The sequence below is a fragment of the Bison bison genome, unplaced genomic scaffold, assembly GCF_000754665.1.
Source record: "Bison bison bison isolate TAMUID 2011002044 unplaced genomic scaffold, Bison_UMD1.0 scf7180017864370, whole genome shotgun sequence".
NCBI lineage: Eukaryota > Metazoa > Chordata > Mammalia > Artiodactyla > Bovidae > Bison > Bison bison.
This window is the reverse complement of record NW_011494942.1, coordinates 5,679,033-5,703,774: the sequence shown is the minus strand read 5'-3', so window position 1 is coordinate 5,703,774 and position 24,742 is coordinate 5,679,033. Positions and strand designations below refer to the sequence as shown.

The window sequence follows — 24,742 nt, the reverse complement described above, 5'->3', positions numbered from 1 at the left end:
AGCAAAACAAAAAACAGTGAAAATAAGACATTATACTTTCAAGGTCTGGGTCCTTCCAACCTTCTGTAAGAGTTGTGAAAGTTGCATTTATCAATTGGAAGCACAAACCAAAATTCTGAATGGTGCCATGACATTTTATAGAAGGGATCAACACTTATTCCCAGCACGTGGGAGAGCATCTGACCTAGTATGTATATACGTGTGGGTGATGCTCAATAGCACTTTTTGCACCAATGAATGACTAATTCTAGAATAAACCTGTTTCAAGGTAACAGACACTTCCATGGACAACCGATCCTACATAATTTATATTAAAACATTCCTAAAACAAAATGTAGTATAAATACACATGTATATCTTTTCAAAATAATCTGTTCATCAAATTGGAAATCTAGGTATTACCAAACATTATGAAACACACTGATAATAAAGACAGTGATACACATTCAATAATGAAAGGTCCTAGAGTGACAGCCAGGAGTGAGTCAAGGAATGGATTTGAAGCAGAAGGAGAAGAAATATACCAAATATACCAAACGAAAAAGGAAGGAAAAACATACCTCCATGCTTGGGACAAAGTATGTTCTCGTGTGCACAAGAAGCAGGGGCCTTGCTTGAGTCCCAGCCGCGGGAGAACATGAAGAATATTCCATCAGAGAGATGGGGAAAGAGATGCGTCATGAGTCAAGATCCCCTTCCTGGCTCCTCTCCCTCAGTCTCAATGTGGCATGAGTTTCATGGTTGCCAAGAACAAAGCAGAGAACTCCTCACCCTCACCCCACAAAACACATGATAAGACTTATCAGAACAACACTCGGCTCTGGCTTCTGCTTGGCTGATTCCGATGACATTGTTCGTTTTGCCACAGGGCTGTGAGGTGGAAGTAGGTGCTCCTGAGCACGTGAAGCCAGGGAGCAGCAGTTACTGTTGTGCAGTCACTGAGTTGCATCTGACTCTTGCAACCCCATGGGCTGCAGCCCACCAACTCCTCTGTACATGGTATTTCCTAGGCAAAAATACTAGAGTGGGTTGCCATTTCCTTCTCCAGGGAATCTTCCTGACCCAGGGATCAAACCCAGATCTCCTGTAACATCAGGCAAATTCTTTACCATTAGGACACCAGGGAAGCCCAGCAAGCAGCAGAGAGATCATCAAACCTTGAAAAAAAATGACTCAACAACTGTTGTCCTGTTACCTTAGGTTTTCACAAACATACATTAAAACAAACCAACAGTCAAAAACACAACATAGAAAAATCTTTCCATCCCATTGGCATATATACGAAAAACAATCAAAATTATTTCTTAGACATGCAGGTGTGTCTCTTGGCTGACTGTTTATGGTGAACTTTGACTTCTATGTAGGCTGATAGCCAGCACACACCAGAGCAGAATTCAACTACTTCCTAGCAACCGTCCATTCAGGAAATAGTAAAAACCAATCAAACTAATTGGTTCTAGAGATCTAATGTTGACTATAGCTTCTGAATTTTGGGACAAACTATGATGTCTTTGGGGCTTGCCAGGTAGCACTAATGGTGAAGAACCTGCTTGCCAATGTAGGAGATGTAAGAGATGTGAGTTCAATCCCTGGGTCAGGAAGACTCCCTGGAGGAGGGCATGGTAACCCATTCCAGTATTCTTTACTGGAGAAATCTGTGGACAGAGGAGCTTGGTGGTCTATGGTAAATAGTGTTGCAGAGTTGGACACGCCACACACACAGGATGTCATTGGGCTTCTCTGGTAGCACTAGTGGTAAAGAACCTTTTTGCCAGTGCAGGGTTGGGAAGTTCCCCTGGAGTGGGAAATGACATGTACAGATGTGAGAGCTGGACAATAAAAATTGCTGAGCACCAAAAAATTGAAGCCTTTGAACTGTGGTGCTGGAGAACTCTTGAGAGTCCCTTGGACTGCAAGAAGATCAAACCAGTCAGTCCTAAAGGAAATCAACCCTGAAAAATTCATTGGAAGGACTGATGCTAAAGCTGAAGGTGCAATACTTTGGCCACCTGATGAGAAGAGCCAACTCATTGGAAAAGGCCCTGATGCTAGGAAAGACTGAAGGCAGGAGGAGAAGGGGATGACAGAGGATGAGATGGTAGGATGGCATCACTGACTCAATGAACGTGAGTTTGAGCAAACTCTGGGTGATGGTGAAGGACAGGGAAGCCTGGAGTGCTGCATTCCATGGGGTCGCAAAGAGTCAGACATGACTGAGCGACTGAACAACAAGAACCACAGGAAATGGGAACCCACTTCAGTATTCGTGCCTGGGAAATCCCAAGGACAGAGGATGCTGATGGGCTCTCAAGAGTTGGACATGACTTAAGGACTAAACAATAACAAAATGATGTCACTGCCTAGTCAAAACTAATGCTTTCAAAAGCCTCTACATAACTTACAGGAAAAAAAAATTCCAATGTATTTTTCAGGACTCTGAGGGATTTTCAGATTTCCTGGCTCTACCTCTTTAGTCACTTCTTATATTCTGTGCTTCAGTGATATCTCACTACTTAAACATCTGCGCTGTGCTGTTCATTCCTGATACTAATGACTTATGGGGCAATGCATGGGATCTGGTGCTAAACAAATTAGGTTCAAAGCTTGGCTCCCTCGCTGAATAATGAAATTATCTTGAGCAGGATTCTTAAATTTTGAGTCTTAGCTATGCTGTCACTCAGAGTTTAAGGACACCTACCTCATGACACACTGGGAGAACTGAAGTGAGGATGATGTCTCTGCAGTTCTTAACAAAGTCTGGAGCACATCAGGACTTATCTTCCTGACTCACCACCAGGCCTGCTTCTGCTCATCTTTCAAAGTCTGCCTCAGCTGTCATTTCCCTAGTGCGGCCTTCTCCGCATGTGTCCTCTTCATCTTGCCCTCAGCCAGAAAAAAGTCGCTTCTTCCTCTGCTCTTCAAAGCCACACTGTACATACACCTCAATTACTGGACTATTTCTTTTTGACAATGCAGCATATTTATTTTATTCTCATCTTTATTCATTAGTAGTAGATTTAAAAAGACACATATGTTCACATAATATTTTTGTTCCAAATACTTAAAATTAATACTTGCTACAAAGTAGTGTTAGTTGCTCTGCTGCTGCTGCTGCTGCTAAGTCGCTTCAGTCATGTCTGACTCTGCGACCACATAGATGGCAGCCCACCAGGCCCCGCCATCCCTGGGATTCTCCAGGCAAGAACACTGGAGTGGGTTGCCATTTCCTTCTCCAATGCAGGAAAGTGAAAAGTGAAAGTGAAGTCGCTTAGTCGTGTCCAATTCTTTGTGACCCCATGCACTGTAGCTACAAAGTAGGTTCTCGGTACACGCAGAACAAATCGATAGCTGTAGAGATCAAAGGGCAAATTCATACAATGGGTTCTATTAGTGCATAGTAAAAGATGAGTTTTATATAGTACATCACTGTCTTATTATTGCTGGACATACTTAAAATTGAAATATATGTTCCTGATTTACTTGCATAACGATTTATCAGGAACCAAATGCATGCTAGGCACTGTAGATATCAGAGACAATAAGACATTTCTTCAGACAGTGACATAGCTTACAGGATGGCTAGGAATACTGTGCTCAAAATTCCAGGGGCAGCACTCAGAATTCGGTTACTCCAAGTGTCGTGTAACACAAACCTCCTGATTCACTCTCTAATATCTACTTGCTTTAAGAAAGGGACTTTCAAAATAAAAACAGGGAGAGAAATAATAACTATCTCTCAGGCTTCCCTGATGCCTCGGATGGTAAATAATCCACCTGCCAATGCAGGAGATGCAGGCTCGATCCCTGGGCCAGGAATAACCCCCTGAGTAGGGCTTGGCAATCCACTCCAGTATTCTTGCCTGGAAAATCCCAAGGACAGAGAAGTTTAGTGGGCTACAGTCCATGGGGTCGCAAAATAGTCAGACATTGACTTAGTGACTAAATAACAGACAAATCAAGTATGAGAAAGTCAAAGAACCGCTCCCTAAGAAGTAACTTTTATAAATTCCAATGCTAAATATTTATAAAGCTTTCTGTGCTCATGAAGAAGTCAGTGAGCACTCCTACAGTTATGAAAAGTGCATATTGCATTTTCTTCTAGAGCAATACAGTCCAATACAATAGCTATTTGCCAAATGTGGTAATTTATATTAAAATAAATAAAATAAAGTTTCAAATTTAACTTCTCAGTTGCATTAGCTACATTTCATGTCTTCAATAACCATATAACTAGTGTTTTCCAGACTGAACATAGTTATAAAACACTTTTATTATCAGAGAAAAGTTCAACAGAACTGTCGCACCTAGAGAATTAAAATGCAAATCTGTTTCTTAAAAATCTGATTATGCCCCTTTGTTTTCTTAATCCATTATTAATTGGTTTTAAAGCAACTGATAACTATTATCTTTTACATGGAAAATTAAAAAAAATTCAGGTCTGGAACATCTGGTAATCTTTATTTACAAACATAGAAACACTCCAATACACTATTAGATTTTTTTTTTTTTATGGTAGCAGTTTGTTGAATTTTAAAAAGAGTCCTCTTCACATGATCTCTGTTGCTTTTCCTTTTTTTAAAAAAGCTAATATTTTCATGTTAATCACTCAGTTGTATCTGACTCTTTGCAACCCCATGGACTGTAGCCCGTCAAGCTCCTCTGTCCAAGTGATTCTCCAGACAAGAATACTGGAGTGGGTTGCCATTACTTTCTCCAGGGGATCTGAACCCAGGGACTGAACCTGGATCTCCTTCATTACAGACAGATTCTTCACTGTCTGAGCCACCAGGGAATATTTTCATAGGATTAAGGAAAAGGCTGAAGGTGGTTATATTGAATATTTCAAAATCTTCTTCCAAATAGATCCCCATTTTTGTCAGTGTTAAATATTCATGGAAGTTTTAAGTTTGAACTCTAAAAGTTCAGTCATTATCATTGCAAGGATTAAAGAACTTTCAAAAAGTGTTCTGTAAAGATCAACTTAATCTTTGCCCATTAAAAATTTCTGTGCCTATAATACATCTGAATATTCTCAAGATAGATCTCTTTGTAAGCAGTTTTCTGATGAATAAACAATCAGTCTTTTCTGAGAGCTGAAACACTGGAAGATCTTGCCTAAAATTTACCCTTGTGGAGCAAATTTACTGTATCTCTCAAGTCTTAGGGAGATGTAAATATTGGGTTGGCCAAAAAGTTCATTTGGGTTTTCCATTTACTCCGATAACTCTTTCAGCCAACTCAACGTTTAGCTATTTAAATCATGTACAGGAATTGCCCATGCCAAGGATAGAGAGCTCTCATCTATCTTCAGAAAACCAGAGCTGGCAGTTCTTAAAGTGTGATCTTGGACCAATCGTGTTAGGGGTCCTCTGATCAGGAGGGTGTAACTAAATACAGACACCTGTGCACCACTACCTAGGATCCCAGGTTTATTAAGTCATAACACAAAGGTTGGGGCCTAGGAATCTGCATTTGACAAGTTGGCAGGAGACTTGTGTACACATTCCAGCATGACAACCATTGCCATAGAAAAGGACTCTGTACTTTATGTCCCCAACTTACTGAGCTTGAAGAATGAAGAATCTGATACTTAAGGTAGTTGTAAAAGTTTGCAACAGCAGACCTGTGGGATCACATCCCAATGACCGTATATGGAAACAAGTACTATATATATATATATTTTTTTTTTTCCCCCCTAGGATAGCCAGTAGAATTAGGGCATAATCAATAGTTTTCTGCAGTGAGGAGCTAATAAGAAAAAGAACAGAAAATCTGTAAAGAAGTTTATTTATGTCATCATGGTACCTATTATACAATATAGAAAAGCACCACACATGTGAGTTCTTATAGTCACACATTTGTATAACCAAGCAATCCAGACACATCCCAAGGGTAAGTTTACCCTTTCCCCACTGTTAAAAGACCTACTGTAACCTCCAGCCTCCAATCCCACCTTTGTATCTACTGGCCAGGAACCAGGGCTAAATCTTATTTTGTTAGTTCTGTTTTATTCCTGGATCATTTTAATTATTAGAGTGAACTTGTTGGATGGATGGATGAATGTCTCAATGATAAACAGGGATAATAAACGGCACCCAATGCTCTGAAAGAGCTCAAACAATTTTCAAAACTACTCTCTATTCCTAGTCCCGCATTGTGATGTATGAAACAGAAGAAAGAACTCATATTGTTGATGTAGACAAACTTACAACCTTGCCACTGACTAACGGCCTCTGAGACACCAAGCAAATCCTGTATTCTCTCTGGGTAATAACTATGTTGATTTTTAGTATGCATGCTCAGTTGTTCAGTTGTGTCTGACTCCTTGCGACTCCATAGCTCACCAGGCTCTTCTGTCCATGGGATTCTCCAGGCAAGAATACTGGAGTGGGTTGTCATTTCTTCCTCCAGGGGATCTTCCTGACCAGGGATTGAACTTGCGTCTTCCTGTGTCTCCTGCATTGGCAGGTGGATTCTTATCGCTATACTGGAAGCAGAACTGGCCATGTACATTACCTGATTACTTCACTAGCACTCAAAACTACAGTTATGTGAATCCCAGTTTACTTTTACACTTCCACTTATTTTAAGTGCTACTCTACTAAACAGGGAACAAATTAATTTCACCAATAGCTCACTAAGGGACCTCACATTGAGCAAGACTAGGGGATATTACTAATTTTATAAATATAAAAATCTGCATATGCATCTCTGACTGCTTCAGACCAGACTATTTGACAGCTCTAGGGATAGATGGATAGATCTGAAGTTAGAGGAAGTGTCAGTCACTCAGTCATTTCAGACTCTTTGTGACCCCATGGACTGTGGCCTGCCAGGCTCCTTTGTCCATGGGATTCTCCAGGCCAGAATACTGGAGTTGGTAGCCTTTCCCTTCTCCAGGGGATCTTCCCAACCCAGGGATGGAACCCGGGTCTCCTGCATTGCAGGAGGATTCTTTAATGTCTGAGTCACCAGGGAAGTCCAAGTGAGAGGAAATTGATAGCAATGAGGAAGCTTTTTGTCCATAGCAACGTAAAGGATCCTGTTCATAACAATGCAGATTAATTTTGTCTGGTTGAAAACATAAATTCCTGAAAGTTAAATCCTCATTTGAACTGGGTTTAATACCTTCCTGATTGCCTCGTTAGTTAATGAGTTAAATATAATCTTTGACTTATGTTCATTTTATGTTTCATGATTTTATTGCTGTGAAAATTATACTTTAACATAGGAAAAATGGTCTCTAGAGTCCACAGTTATGTTTCAATGGGAATAAATAATAAAATTCATTCTATCATGAATATTTGATTATTTCTTTTTGGTATGAGATTACTAGAAAAAAAAGTCAAGTATTATTTCAGATTTTCCTTTTGAATTTCAAGTTGATAAAAATTAAACTACAAACACTAACTCTTCAACCACTTTTTGTGATTCAGTTTTTTATTGTTTTATTTGTTTGTTTTTAGCAAACAGTAAGAACCCTGCTAGATCTTTACTTGTTAACTTAATATCAGTACCTGGTAATTTATTAGAATAAATCACACAATGATGGGTTAAAATAGAATCCACAATGCTATTGATAATGTTGATGTTTTCCTCCATATTTATACTTATTTTCTAAAGCTAAAAAGCCTTTACTCTGAACTTCATACTTTCTGTTGGGATTTTCTACCCAAATGTCCCTCATAACTGCAAGCTAAAATTCAAATGAATTCATCTCATCAAACCCTCTAGTCACTCCTGTCAAACTTGTCTCTTCTCTACATTATTTCTTGTACTTCCCTTCTAGCCATCCAGTCTCTAAATAACAAGCTAAATCCTTTCTGCAGCTCCACTGTCAGTCACCTGATCGAGAGTTAGAACCCTACTCCCATTCCCACTCCAGTAATCAAGGACTCATCACCAGTTCCACGGTTTATGTCAATTATGTTCCAAAAGATTTCTCCACAGCCAGTCTATCTCAATTTTGTGGTCTGCATGGATCATTGAGAAAGAAAGGTTTCTTAGGTCAGAAATATAGCTTTGACTCCTGCTATGTGGGTTGGCTCTCCCTGGCAGGATAAAGGATCCTGAACATGAAATAATGAGCCTCCACCATCTGGCCTTGTTTCCTCTGCAGCCTCACTTCTGGTCACATGAGCCTTCAAAACGGATGCTCCAGCAACAAACAACAGGGTAGGGTCAAATATTCTTGGTTCTTTCTGCCTTGAATATTTTTTGCTGCCTTTCCTCGATCCCTAACTTCCACCTTTCTGGCTATCTTCTTAAAAATACAGTTCAAAGCATTATTACTTATACTTCCTTAAACAGTTTTCTAGGCCCTTGCCTATTTCAAGGATGCAACTATTCAAACAACTATTCACGCAACTATTCAAACTTACTTTTATTATCACACACACAAAAAAATCCATTGTAATTAGCCTGAATGGGTTTCCAGTGACTTATGGAACTATGAACTCCTTGAAGACAAAATTCAAAACCTACTACAAATTTTTAAAATCTGTTACACATATCTGAGTTCACCTCAACTAAATATTTAAGCACAGAAAATACATTTCACAAGGCAAACACTATATAAGCTTGTATCTCTTTTAGATTCCTGCCTTGACATTTTACAACAAAAATCAGAAAGAAAAATTATATAAGTATTTATCACTTAACAATGCCAATATTCTTAGTGTAAAGGCTCTTCTGTTGTCATTATCAAGTATCACCCCCCAAACAACTATTAAGTTGATAAATGGAACAAGAGATGTTATCTTAAAATCTTACCCCAAAACATTATCAGCATCAGAGTGACACAGAGGTAGTGAAAGTGATATAAAAGAGATTGTCATAAATATTACTCAGGTTATTTTTTCTCAATCCTTTACATGTCTTATACTTTCTTTTGCCTGTCCTTTCCATCACATATTAAACTGTGAGTTTTATTCATGTTGGTTGGTAGACACTAAACATTTCACTAAATCCCCTATTTTATCTGGTCTTAGCTCCCTCAAATATTTCTAACATAGTATGTTAACATACTTTATTCCTAAAATTGCATAGATTTATATTCTAAATATAAATATGTTTTCACCGGAGGACTATAAAAATGGTTTGATTTTATGATAGTGAGGCCCAGATTTTTCAATATATTACATTGTAAAATGTAAAACATGGAAGATTAAAAAATCACTGCTCAAAGGCATACATGTTAAAAGAGAAATTAATAAGTAGGAGATGAACAGACCTTCAAAAATATCCTTTGGTAAGATGGAAATGACCCTATATAATTAATTCTGGAAAAAAACACACACCATATTTATTCCAAAAAACGTTAAAAACTAAAAATGAATAAGAATCTGGTGACCCTTACTAGGAATAATGCTATATTATTGAATGGATATTTTTATATCATGATAGATGTTTCCTAAATAATGATAAATAATATTTTTTATCTCCTAAACAATTTATTTGGAATCTGGCACTTCTGAATTTTCCATTACTCACTCTTAGGACAGGAGATCACTACCTCATGTGATAGAATTGAAATTTACAAAGCAATATCCTCATTTACTCGGAGAAGGCAATGGTATCCCACTCCAGTGCTCTTGCCTGGAAAATCCCATGGACAGAGGAGCCTGGTGGGCTGCAGTCCATGGGGTCGCTGAGAGTCGGACACACTGAGCAACTTTATTTTCACTTTTCACTTTCACGTATTAGAGAAGAAAATGGCAACCCACTCCAGTGTTCTTGCCTGGAGAATCTCAGGGATGGGGGAGCCTGGTGGGCTTCCATCTATGGGATTGCACAGAGTCGGACACGACTGAAGCGACTTAGCAGCAGCAGCACCCTCATTTACTAAGCACTAATAATGGTAGACGTGGGCCTAATGGACTCAGAAATTTCTGGACAGTCATTTTGCTTAGCTTAAAATATGCTCTAATCTCCCAGATACTGTATTCCATAATTAAACTTATCAAAGGATTTCTTGGTCCTAGCCCAGGGCTTTACATGTGGCAACATTGAATAAGTATTTACTAAATAAATGCATGAAAAAATCCAGACATAAATAACATCTATCAACCTCCTCTTCATACTCTGAGCATGCTTTCCTTCTTATTTTATGGAACGTTAAAAGTCATATTATAGAAATTGCCTCAATATCAGACCCTCCTTCCTACCAATACACATGCACCATATCCATCTCTATTGTCTATTTCCTAACTCAATGGAAACAGTGCCTGTCTTCAGCCACTGTTAACAGATCTATCTAGAGGTTAGATTCCCTCTTCCTGCTTCTTCAGGTATAATTCTACCAGTGCTTTGACTGAACGATCCTATGCTATAAATCTTTCCATCTCAACTTTCCCTTTGGCAAATATGCTCGTCTCTCCTTTCTATTCATAAATTTAGATTTTTCTCTCCAAATCACCTTCCTTAGCTATTTTTCTTTTTGTATTTCTCATTATCCAGCACCTTGGAAAAAAGCAATCTAAATTATATTTCTCCATGTCCTCACCTCCAATCTACTTCTCTCTCCACTATTACCTGGCTTCTATCACTCATATAGTATAATTTCCACCTTGTCTTCTAATTCCAATGTGTTCTTTATATTAACTGAACATCATTTAATTGATCTAATGTCATAATAAACCAACAGAAAAGGCATATACATTATTCAACTAAATTTGCTGAAAATTCTGTATCACAACTTAGAAAAAACCCACAATTAGCTTATTTAAATAGAAATTACCATTCATATAACTGAATTTCAAAAATGTTCTAAAACCCTATTTCACATCAAACCCAAAAATTTAGAAGAAAATGATAATTAATTCGTTGTTGTCTGAATGAAGAGAGGCTCTTTAAGAATTTTTAAAATAGAAGGATAATGTCTAAATATTAAATGGTAAAACATTTATATTTCAAAAATATATTAAATAAATGTATAAGGCAAGCACTACTCTATAATCACATAGAATAAGTAAATACTATTAATATTTAAAATGTTAATGAGAACATATTTTACAGGAAAGAAACAACAAATGGCTGTTAAACATAAAATGTTCAGCTATAAAAGTCATAAAATAAATATGAATTAAATAAATGGACTATTCTTTTTTTACCTATCAAATTTGTAAGTAATTCAAACACAGCTTCCAACTCTAGTAACTGTGACTTAAGAGCAGCGTTATACTAGTGGCTGGTAGATAAGCCATTGTTATATATAAATTTGATCATTTCATTCATTTCTAGATTTTTGAAGCTGCACCAAAAAAAGTCAAGATATTTTACAGCCAAGGAAAACATTAAGTGCCATCTAGTAACAAAATAACCAGAAGATATAAAATTGTAAGTTCAGGATCAGACACTATAAAACACTGGATTAGGCTGAAATACCTCCTGTAATTATCACAATTCCCTCTTATAATAGTTCTCCTACCAACTTACTCATATCCAACTTTTTAATGGAAAAAAAATTTATTAGTTGAAAATTAAGCTATAAAAGCAATTACTTCCGGGATAAATACTTCACACTAAGACATAAATGAAAACGTCTGGAAAATAGGTTTTTAATGACTGAAACAGAAGGGAATGCAGCAGAAACCCAAAAAAGACAAAGTGGACTCTCTGTGAGTGGGGAAACAGATGGTTAACTCGAGGCCCAGAACAGTAAACACAGGCTTTGCCTGATACCTAAAATTATGCTTTATGTACAGACTCTTTCAAAGGCCCTTGTCCTGAATATCATGCTATGGTTCTTGCCTAAAAGGAAGCAGCTGTGGACACAGATGTGGCTTTACTCTGTTATTCAACCCCCACTGGATAAAAGCAGGTTAATATAGCTTTAATGGTGGCAGATTAGATATTTGGCCTGTTTGTTAGACGTAATTGAATCTGTGTTTTTGAGAACAGCTCTTGATGACGCATGATGTCACAAATCCAACATAAGAAGGGCAATTCAAGATCTGGTGACAGAATACATATGTCCTAACATGAAATGAATAAAAAATGCTGGGTATACAGGAGAAAGACATATGGAGATAAATTATGATGGAACTTTATGCTTTCAGTTAGAGCTATATTTCCTTATCTTGAAAAGATGGCTTCAACTGAATGTCTACGCTTATGAATTGGGGATGCTTAGAAATAATAAATACAGGGCAAAAATATTTTTAAAATCAAGATTTTTTGGGGGGGGGCAGGTATCAACTACCTGGCTAATTATTTGAAGTTATTCAGGTTGATACAGATTTCAGAGGTCAAATTGTCAACACCAGTTGGATCATCAAAACAGCAAGAGAGTTCCAGAAAAATATCTACATCTGCCTTATTGACTATGCTGAAGCCTTTGACTGTGTGGACCACAACAAATTCTGGAAAATTCTTCAAGAGATGGGAATACCAGACCACCTGCCTGATCTGCCTCTTGAGAAATCTGTATGCAGGTCAGGAAGCAACAGTTAGAACTGGACATGGAACAATAGACTGGTTCCAAATAGGGAAAGGAGTACATCAAGGCTGTATATTGTCACCCCACTTATTTAACTTAAATGCAGAGTACATCATGAGAAACGCTGGGCTGGAAGAAGCACAAGCTGGAATCAAGATTGCTGGGAGAAATATCAATAACCTCAGATATGCAGATGACACCACCCTAATAGCAGAAAGCGAAGAAGAACTAAAGAGCCTCTTGATGAAAGTGAAAGAGGAGAGTGAAAAAGTTGGCTAAAAATTCAACATTCAGAAAACTAAGATCATGGCAACTTGTCCCATCACTTCATGGCAAATAGATGGGGAAACAATGGAAACAGTGGTGGACTTTATTTTGGGGGCTCCAAAATCACTGCAGATGGTGACTGCAGCCATGAGATTAAAAGATGCTTGCTCCTTGGAAGAAAACTTATGACCAACCTAGACAGCATATTAAAAAGCAGAGACATTACTTTGCCAACAAAGATCCATATAGTCAAAGTTATGATTTTTCCAGTAGTCATGTATAGATATGAGAGTTGGACTATAAAGAAAGCTGAGCGCCGAAGAATTGATGCTTTTGAACTGTGGTGCTGGAGAAGACTCTTGTGAGTCACTTGGACTGCAAGGAGATCCAACCAGTCCATCCTAAAGGAAATCAGTCCTGAATATTCATTGGAAGGACTGATGGTGAAGCTGAAATTCCAATACTTTGGCCACCTGATGCAAAGAACTGACTCATTTGAAAAGACCCTGATCCTGGGAAAGATTGAAGGCAGGAGGAGAAGGGGACGATGGAGGATGAGATGGTTGGATGGCATCACTGGCTCAATGGACATGAGTTTGAGTAAACTCTGGGATTTGGTGATGGACAGGGAGGCCTGGCATCCTTCAGTCCATGGGGTCGCAAAAAGTCGGACATGACTGAGCGACTGAACTGAACTGAGATAGAAGAATCAGAAAGCTGATGATCCCAATGAGCTTTTTATGTGGCAGTAACAGCAATCGGTCCAAGGCAGTGCAATTTCAAAAGCACCACCATTATCTTAACTATTTAATCTATGTGGCTTTCCAAGTGTTTTCCAAAATGCAAATAGAATACTCTCACTGCTCTTCAGTCTAAATGGGTTCTTTTTAAATAAATAGTATGGAATATAAACAACTCTGAGTGCATTTTTCTGATATAATTATTGTTTACCCAATTCATTCCACCTGTATTTATTGAGCATCTATTATGTGTCAGACGCCATTCTAGAAACTTGAGAAATATCAGAAGACAAAATTATAAAAAAAGCAGCTCCACAATCATGCTTTCCAGTCAAAGGGACAGAGAGTAAAGAATGAATGCAATAAATAAATTCTACCATGTAAGTGAAGATGAGAAGTGCTCTTGGAGAAAGAGAGAATAGGATGAAGAGGATTGTCAGTACAACTGGCGGAGGCTTCAATTTGAAAGGAGGGACTGTTCGGGCTAAACTGTATGTTGGAAAGGCAACATTGGATTCATGACTTGAAGACACAGGCATGGAGGAACTGAGCTTTGAGGATATCTCAAAAAGCAAGGTCCCACTGTACAGCACAGGGAACTCTGCTCAGTGTAATGTGACATTGGGTGAGAGGGGAGTTTGGGAAAGAGTGGATACATGTATATGTATCCCTTGAGTCTCTTTGCTGTCCACGTGAAACTATCACAACATTGTTAATTGGCTATACTGCAATATAAAATAAAAAGCAAGTGTTGCAGGCTGAGAAATAGTTCATGCAAATACTCTCAGTGGAGATGCATAAAGAATAGTAAGAACAAGTGTAGCTCAAGAAGAGTAAGTGGGGAGAAAGGTAATAAGAGAAGAAAGTGAAAAGAAAGTGAAAAGGAAGTGAAAGTGAAGTCGCTCACTTGTGTGTCTGACTCTTTGTGACCACATGGACTGTAGCCTACCAGGCTCTTCCATCCATGGAATTTTCCAGGCAAAAGTACTGGAGTGGGTTGCCATTTCCTTCTCCGGGGGATCTTCCCAACCCAGGGATCGAACCTGAGTCTCCTGCATTGCAGGGAGATGCTTTACCGTCTGAGCCACCAGGGAAACCGTGGTAATAAGAGATGATGTAATCACAAGGATAAAGAAGACCAACTGCCTAGGACCTTGAGTGTGGTTGTAAGATCTAAAACTTTTACTCTGACATGAGGAATTATTGTCGAAGGGCTTCACATAGAGGAGCAACATTGACTGACTGACTGATACTCTACTGTGAATCCACAATAAGTAAAGAAGCAGACAGCGGTGCTGAGAGGCTTCTGTAGTAGTAGGAATGATACTGGCTACACAATCGTTGCAGCAGAAAAGGTGGTGAGATGTAGTCAGATTCTGGATTCTTCAGCAACTGGACTTGGTAGTAGATTGGGACTGATGTGTAAGAGAATAAGATGAGTCAAAGAGCCCCTCTCCACGTCCCCAGGATCTTTGACAGAGCACCTCGAAGATTGGCGTGAGTGTGTGCATGCAAATAGCTTCAGTCATGCCTGACTCTTTGTGACCCAATAGACTATAGCCCTCCAGGCTCCTCTGTCCATGAAATTTTCCAGGCAAGAATACGGGAGTGGGTTGCCATGCCCTCCTCCAGGGGATCTTCCTGACCCAGGGACTGAACCCAGGTCTCTTATGTCTCCTGCATTGGCAGGCGGGTTCTTTACCACGAGTGGCACCTAGGAAGCCCTGGAAGGCTGGGAAGGCTGAAGATGGGGCAGATTTAAAGGAGACTATTAGGAGTTTTATTTGGGACACGTGGAATTTGAGATTTGTTTAGATATCTAAGTCGAGGTCATTTATTGCTGTTGGATATATAAGTCTGGAATTCAACAGAGGCATCCAAGCTGGAAATATAAATTTAGAAGCTGTAAGTCTGAAACTTAATTTCTAGTTAACAGAACAAGAAAAGCAAAGCACTCATTGGTCACTTAACATAGACCAGGCCCTATACCATAAACTTTCACTTTCCTTATGTCATTGAATTCTTGTAACTCCCCTGGTCTTCAGACTAGACCATTTTACAGGCTAGTAAATTGAATTGAAAAAGTCAAAGTAAACTCTATGAGACTAACCAACTTTCCTTACGGCAATTAATTTTGGAAGAAGCAGAACTTGAATTCATATATATGCATTTCCATTAGCTATATAACCTCTTAAAGGCCCAATATGGACAGAGATGTATCTTACATTCTAGCTGTAATAAAGGAAAAAAGGAATACAAAAGGGAGATGCTGTGAACAAATACACTCTAGTATCATAATGTGGTGGTTTAGTCGCTAAGTCATGTCTGACTCTGCAACACCATGGACTGTAGCCTGCCAAGCTCCTCTGTCCATGGGATTTTCCAGACAAGAATACTAGAGTGGGTTGCCATTTCCTTCTCCGGGGTCTTTTCCCTACTAGGAACTGAACCTGGATCTCCTGCAGTACAGACAGATTCTTTACCAACTGAGCTACTAGGGAAGTCCCAAAAGTCATTCAGTCGTGTCCAACTCTTTGTGACCTCATGGACTATACAGTCCATGGAATTCACCAGGCCAGAATACTGGAGTGGGCAGCCTTTCCCTTCTCAAGAGACCTTCCCAACCCAGGGATTGAATCCAGGTCTCCCACATTACAGGCAGATCTTTACTAGCTGAACCACAAGGGAAGCCCAAGAACACTGGAGTGGGTATTCAATCCCTTCTCCAGCGGATCTTTGGCAACACACTCCAGTATTGTTTGGAAAATCCCATGGACAGAGGAGCCTGGCAGGCTAAAAAGTCCACTGGGGTTGCAAAAAGTCAGATATGACTTAGCAAGTAAACCACCACCAGTATCATAATAAATGCCCTTAATAATGTGAATTCAGTTTAAAATTAAGTTTAATAATCCTTTGTGAAGAAAGAATAAAAATACACAAAGTATTTCAGGATTTGAATCAAAATGTTTAAAACATTTTACAGTTTTGTTTTTAAATAAGTAAATTGTCTTCTTGAAAAGTCATCAGTTTCTCACAAGTTACTCTATTTTAATATGCCACCATGAGCCCAAATTGTGTACATATGTATGAAACATTAAGTGATATATTTTTTCAAAACAGACTATAAAAAGAATGGCTTATTCATTTGATATCATATTTTTAATTGTAAAATTCTATCTTTCAAATCACTTGGCTTTAAAAGTTTAGTACATTACTTCCCTTGTATTTTTAAGTATATAAAATGTATACTACACAGTGAAGGTGTTACCTTTTAGAAAAGCAACTTTGAAGATGTGATGAAGGAACTTGGGAAAGAAAGATTATATGAAAGACCCAATGTCATCACCAGGGTCCTTAAAAAAGGGAGGCAGAAGGATCAGTTACTAGTAGGAGATGTAAGATGGAAGAGGTCAGAGCGATGTGATGTAAGAAGGACTCAATTTATCTTTGTTAGCTTTAAAAGTGAGAAAGAGGGTCATAAGCTAAGGAAACTGGGCAGATTCTAGCAACTAGAAAAGAAAGGGCATGGATTCTACCCAGAACCCAGAGAAAGGTACGCAGTTCTGAGCAACACCAGGATTTTAGCCCAGTGTGATCAGCAGCTGATTTTGACCTACTGAACTGTAAAATAATAAATGGGTATTAATGGCTATCAAGTTTGTAGTAATTTGCAGCAATAGAAAATGTATACAATTAGCTTAAAAGATATGTTTTCTTTATAAGTGAAGAGATATTTTAAAATTCATTCTCTAAGCATTTACTGAAAGTCTAAGATGTGCCAGGCTGAGGAACCTGGGATTAAAAGACTGAGATGTACTCTATACAGATGGAAGTGAATAGTTTTTGCATGTATATGAATTGGCTTGTATATGCACATGTTACTGTGGGTACACAAGCGTTTATATGCATGCGTATGGCAACAGAGTAACTAAGGAAAAGAGGAGATTTTAGAAATCACCTTAAGCCAATTATATAAGCCAACGAGGAAACTATAGTTCAGTTGGGCTATAAAGTTTGGCATCTATTACTACTTTCTCAGATGCAACTAGCACTTCTTTTGCTTAGCTAATAATGTGGAAGTTAAAGACTTTCTCTTAAGATTCTGATATGAACAATCCCTAAATTTCAACTGTGAATCAAAGAGCCTTCTGAAGACAATCAGCTGTCCTAGCATTTTCTTCTTAACCCAAAATTTTCAAGCTAGGGAACCATTTTATCTTGTCTAATGGTACCTATAAATTATTACAGACTCCATTACATTTGGAAAACTGCAATTTAAAGATAATGAACCTCACAATGGTCTATAAATTCTAAAGAACGGTAAAAAATTATGCCTATTGTAAAATTAGAATCCAAAGTAAGCTACCACACATGAAATGTATTGATATAAAAATTATGACACTTCAAAAACATACATCTTAAAAACTTAGTTTCTTAATAATATCGATTATTCCAGATGACTCAAGGTTCAAAAATACAAATTCAAACTAGATGACACCTTAAGATACAGAATGATCCAAATGTATCTATGTAACTTATCTATTTCTAGAACATTACCTATGCCTTCTCTTAAACATCAGTTTTTTACCCTTTCCTACCCTGCCTCTTAGAAGGGAATTTCACAGAATGAAGTAATCAGTTGGGATTCTGGTGTTTCCTCAATCCCTGAGGAAGAATAAAGAATACAGAGGAAAAAGGTCTAACTGGTCTATTGTATCGTTTAAAGTTTGTGTTTCCTTGTTAATTTTCTGTTTAGTTGATCTATCCATAGGTGTGAGTGTATACCTGTGGCAGATTCATGTTGATATATGGCAAAACCAATACAATATTGTAAAGTTAAAAAATAAAAATAAAATTAAAAAAAAAGAATCCAGAGGAAATCAACTAACCAATCTCAAGCTTAGTTTCTTTATAGAAGTTAGAAAGATTAGAGAAGATGATGTCAAAAGTTCTTTTATAGTTCTGTAATTCATTCATTCATTCATTCCATAGACACATTCTAATGGCCTTCTTTTGGTCAGACCTCCTCTAGGTATGGAAAACATTACAGTGAACACAGCAGAAAAAGGCCCTGACTGATCTGACTCCGATAAGGAAGACAGAAAGTAGACAAACACTTTTGGGCATGCTGCTTCAGAGAAGGTGCTGTTCATAAGGGATCTTTGAATTGATACCAGAATAAAATGAGAAATTAAGCCACAGCCCCATCCATGGCAATGGCTTTCGAGGCAGGAGGACCCATGCTAATGGCCCCTTCAAAACTTAACTAGCTAGGTCATCCTTTCAACTAGATATATGTTCTGTATGATTTCTGGACTCTCAGTCTTAACTAAAAACTTCAAAATGATTGTTAAAAAAACATATAAGTGATTATTAGAATTTAGCTGATCCATACTGTTTCCTAGACACTTCCATTTTTAGACTGAAAACACATGGGGGATGGAGCAAGTCGTGTTAGTCAATACCAAGTGGCAAACCCCTAATAGTAATTCCTACAAAAATACATGAGGTAGATATTATAGCTGTATATATCTATAGATGTATGCATATATATATACATGGGCTAATCTGGGAGCTCAACGGTAAACAATCCACCTGCAATGCAGGAGGTGCAGGAGATGTGGGTTTGATCCCTGGGTTGGGAAGATCCCCTGGAGGTCACGGCAATCCACTCCAGTATTCTTGCCTGAAGAATTCCATGGACAGAGGAGCCTAGTGGGGTACAGTCCATAGGGTCCCAAAGAGTCAGACATGATTGAAGGAACCGAGCAAGCACGCATATATACACACATATACACACATGCATATACACATACTATATGTATACACACATATATGTGTACACTCACACAAGCTATATGTATATGCACACACATATATGTGTATATACACACAAACGTGTGTGCATGCTAAGTCGCTTCAGTAGTGTCCAAGTCTTTAGGACCCTATGGACTGTAGCTCGCCAAGCTCCTCTGTTCATGGATTATCCAGGCAAGAATACTGGAGTGGGTTGTCATGCCCTCCTCCAGGGGATCTTTCCGACCCAGGGATGGAACCCAGATCTCCTGCACTGCAGGCAGATTCTTTACCATCTGAACCACTGGGAAGTCCATGTATGTATACACACATACATATATATATATATATGTATATATACACACACACACACACACATAATATATGAGTGAGGATAATCTTAGATTAATATTATTTTGTAAAGTTTCATTTAAAAACAGATGAACAATGATTTGTATCCCCTAATTTTTTAAAGTTCATTCCAAACAAATTGCAAAGTTTAACAAATACAGAGGTTACTGAAGTCATAATGGAGGCTCTAATACTATAAGAAGATGAGCCGCTTAAAGTTCGGCAAATTACTTAGTGTAAGACTGGAATAATGTCAGCTTAATGTGCTAAATCTGTTACGTCAAAAGCAATAATGCCATCATGTCCGTTACCATTAAGTTCTCAAAAATCTAACAACCTTTCCAATTTTATTACCATTGCATTGAACTAACATCGATTTTGAAAAACAGTCCGGAATAATCATTTAGAATATTTAAGATCACTGCAAAATAGTTTCATTTTTGTAAATGCTTCTTCAGTATAATTTTCTAGGAAAGTAAGAATAGTAAAATTTAATTTCTTAATTCTATGAATAACTTTCAACCACTTCCACGGACTGAACTAAATAGAAAATTTTATTCCATTTAAAACCCCAAAGTTGATATAAAAATGTTGAGGAGATAATTTTATACATAATTAGAGGAGTGATATTGTTCATAGCTGGTTAAAATACTGAATCACATATTCCTTCATTAAGGTAGTTTCACAGAAATTTACTCAGCACTTTCCAAACAATAAACCACTGGCTTGGCACTGAGTTTACATAGGTTATAGTACTGCAGGCATTCAATGGATAAAGAAAATATTATGTTTGACTCAATGAATATTTTCTCATTTCTCACTTAATTATTCTATCTTACTTTTAAAAGTTAGAGAAGCCCTCCAAATAGATATAATATGTGTATTTTTAAAGACTTCGAGGAAATCCATTTGAACGAATATTTGTTATATTCTTCTGCTTAGCAAACTGGCTGAAGAACAGCCCAAATAACAAATATAGAAAATAATTCTGAAAGAAGAAAGGTAAAAAGAATTTTAGATCATATAAAATAGAAAAATAGTCAAAGTCTGAGTGAAAACTGGTGAGGGCACCAATTTTAGATCAATTTTAGATTGTGGGCCATTTTTTTTTTTAACAATACGGGCAAACATTTTAAATTTCAAAATACAATAAATTAATCATTTTCTTCTTTTAAACAATATATTAAAGATTGCTCCTTATTATTTGAGTATCAAAATACATTGTCACTAGTCAATGGCAATTTGCCTTCAATCAAAAATAACAGATGATACATATTCCAAGTGAAGTAAATTGGACTAAACTTTAGATTATTTTGTTCATGCTGCATTCCACTATATAACATATATACAAACACATAGTTTCTGTTTTCAACAGGTCCTTTCACTTACAGGAAAACACTTCAATGTCTCTCGATATACTGGATTTCATTTTGATTAAAATATACTCACAAAACAGAATGACTGAGAATTGTTTGACTAAAAGAATTTGTGCCAGGGCTTCCCAGGGGGCTCAGTGGTAAAGAATCTGCCTTGCCATGTAAGGGACAGCAGTTCGATCTCTGGTCTGGGAAGATCCCACATGACACAGAGCAACTAAGCCTGTGCACCACAACTACTGAGCCTGTGCTTTAGAACCTGGCAGCCGTAACTACTGAGCCCACCCACCCTTGAGCCCATGCTCTGCAACAAGAGAAGTCACCACAATGAGAAGCCCGTGCATGCGGTTTCATTAGAGTGAGAAGAAATTGTTGTCTGGCTTCTACAGAAGTGACAGAGAGATGCTAGTCAGGGGCAAAGCTTAGGTTCTAAGGCAGCTCTCTGTGACTTAGGCAAAGCAAGTGACCTTAGTGACTTCATGTTAAACTCAGTTCTCATCTGTAAAATGGGACGAACAGTAGTTTGAAACAGGTAGGACTGTTGGGAGGACTGATGAATATATGGGTAAAATGTCCCATAGATACTTGACACTGGTTATTACTCAGTAAATGTTATGTGTTAATAATGATGGTAAAGGAAACAGTGATATGAACAGAAAGAATATATGCAGGTTGCATGCATTTGTCACACTCATCGAAAAGTACACTTAGGATCTGTGTACTTTACTGCATATAGATATCTCAATAAAATAACTAAAGAAAAAGATCACACATAAAGGTAGGAAAACAGGGAGAGAGAGAGAAAAGATATAGACCAGTTGATTCTACTAAACTGAACAAGTTTAACAAAAGTCATTTGCATGAAACTGTATGTTTTTGCATTAGTCTAGCTATACAAATACCACCATTGACTCTTATATCTGTCTTATATATTCAAAAATCAGTTAATCTAATTTTTCAAAATTACAAATTCTGAAATAGACATAGGAACAATTTCAGGAATATTCCATAGTCAATCTGTAATTGCCTATGAAAGCCTTTACTTTCATTGCTTACCTGCAACAATTTTGCAAGGGTTCATTGAACAGTATAGTAACAAAGATGACTAAGAATAATCTCAAACAAGTGCATGGTAGCCAGTGAGAAGCTACTGCACATCAAGCATAGTGACAAGTATTTGATATACATTTTCCTATTATAATCTTACCAGAAATTCTACAGAAGTAGATTCTGCAACTTATCAACAAATATGGTCTGTGGAACAGTTAGACTAAGGACAATGCCCAAGGTTTCCTGGTATCAGAGCATAGATTGGAACGCATTTCCAACTCCACCAGCTGGATTTTAATCACTACTTTCCAAAGGGCCAGAAGTGCAAAACACAACTGTGTGCCAGTTTTCTACCCAGACATCTAACAGAAGTGTGAGTTTTGATCCATCTTTTGCGTGTGTCAATGCAAGGGGGCAACCATTTACTTTAAATTCTTGCTTTTTACTGCTGTTGCTTTTACATATCTGTATTTAAAAGGAAGAGAGGGAGAAAGGAAAAGAGACATTGTTTTCCATCATGATATTCTATATCAGATATACAAATAAACAAAGTTCCATCCTATTGGTTCAAAGTCCAACAGATAAAGAAAAATAAAACTTGATAAAATCAAGTAAAACACTTATAACTTGATTTTGAAATAAATTTAGATGTCCCAGAGTATATCCTTCCATCAGGAATACCTCATATTTTAATTCACAACCTCCATGGTGCCCACCAACCTAGGAGACTTGGGATTTTTTTATTATTTGATGTTAGGGTAAACTTTGCTTTAATAGAACAGGCAAAGTTATCATCTATGTAATGGAGATTGTGGAAAATGCTTACTACGGATTAATGGGAAAACTATAGGGCATAAGTTGTATTTCTTGTGTTCAGCTTCTTTTAGTTTAGCATACAACCCTAGTAAGTCTTTTCTGCTACATCACATGGTTCTGTATAGTTCATTGGCTCATATTCAATGAATTGGTAAATAGTGGGGTAGCAGAAGATGTATGACTTCTGTGAAGTTTTCTTCCCCAGCTGGTTAAAGTTTAGCCACCAATTTACAGGGGCAGAACACAAAGTTTATCAGCACAATGAGCAGCACAAGACACATTCTCACCCATTTACTGCCACTCCATTCTTTGTTCACTTTGATTCATGGGTCTCTCTTGGAATTTAGCAATGTTGTGTTTCCCTGATCTTGATGTATGTTGCCCTTGCCTCCACTTCTAAGAAGGCACAACTTTTCATTTCTGTCCAACAATCTACGCTTACCTTTTTTTTTTTTTATTATTAAGTTAAAGTTTTATGCTTAATATACTATTTCTTTCTTTCTTTGTACTAACTTGTGCTTCTAATGCCACTAGGGGTTTGTTTAGATTTACTATTTTTCTGTTAGCTTTCTGGTTACAAAGTTGCCCAAGTTCTAAGTGGTGTTCCACCTCTTTTTCTCATGGTCATATTTTTTTTGTTTATTGTTGGGTTTTTTGGTTTTTGTTTTGTTATCTGTTTAGTTTTTAGGGCACAGTTTGCAAAACCTAGGTTTCATATATAACATGATAGCAGAAATACCTGCCCAAGATTTTAACTTGTCAACGAGGAACACTAAAGTATAGAAGCCTCTTAAAATACATCCATTTAAGAGACTATAAAGAATTCATTACATTTCAAATAATCATATATATATATAGACACACATATAGATTTAAATCAAGACAAGCTATGCTTCTAGGATTGGCAGGTATAAAGTACTTAATCAATTATACTAAAATCACATTAAGGTATGTTTTTAATCTTATTAAGATGTTTTCTAAATAAGTATTTTCTTTAGGGAACTATCACTGGCAGCTTTCACTACAGCAGCCTGGTTGGCCTCCTGAGAAGGATCTAACACTATAGTTTCCATTATATAACAGATGCTGTCTCAACACATAAAATAAACAACTATGATAACATTGAAACTTTCAGATAACATGAAGAACAAAATCCAAGGATAATTCTTCTCCATGGAACTTCTCTTACATTTCCTGGGCCGATCCCCTTATATGTGGCAAGGATGGTATTAAGGATATAGACAGTAAGATAAATGATTATCTTCTGGAAACCTTCCGACTTCCTATGTCACATTCACACACACATATATATATATATGTCACATTCATATATATATGTCACATTCATATATATATATATGTCACATTTATACATACACACACACATACACACATACATATATCCTATATACAAAGTCTGGCAGCTGTGGTTGAAGAATGCTTTCCTTGAGTATATAGCCCAACTCAATGAGAGACAGAAATTTAAGTTCAGAAGCAATATTTCTTTTGTCCAATACAGCAAAGCAAATCAAAAATTGTGTTTTTTGAAAGAAAGTATACTTCTTAATTCCTAAAGTCAGGTACACAATTTTGGATGAATTCCAACAACTGAATACAGACACCTGACTGAAAAGAATGAATGAAAGTAAAGTATCTGTATGGCTCTAAAAGGACTTGGCCCATGAGATGACAGAGGTAATCTGGAGGGTACCACGTGACCTAAGGACAATAGGAATTACAGCCACCATGTCAGATTTCTGAGGATTGGCTTTGTGTGTGTGTGTGTGTGTGCATGCACACACATGCCCACACGCTCACACAAGGGGAAGGGGTTGGTTCCATTATAGTGACCTGGAAGGCCAAGACACTTTAACAAGTATCATTCTGATAAGCCAAACACGCCTTCA

At 37.5% G+C, this 24,742-nt stretch overlaps 1 protein-coding gene across 1 annotated transcript in view; it reads right to left on the bottom strand.

The window, feature by feature from the left end:
* Positions 1–24,742, bottom strand: part of LOC105000199 (cGMP-inhibited 3',5'-cyclic phosphodiesterase A) — a 348,425-nt gene that overhangs the window by 188,538 nt on the left and 135,145 nt on the right. The gene's annotated exons all lie outside the window — the stretch shown is intronic.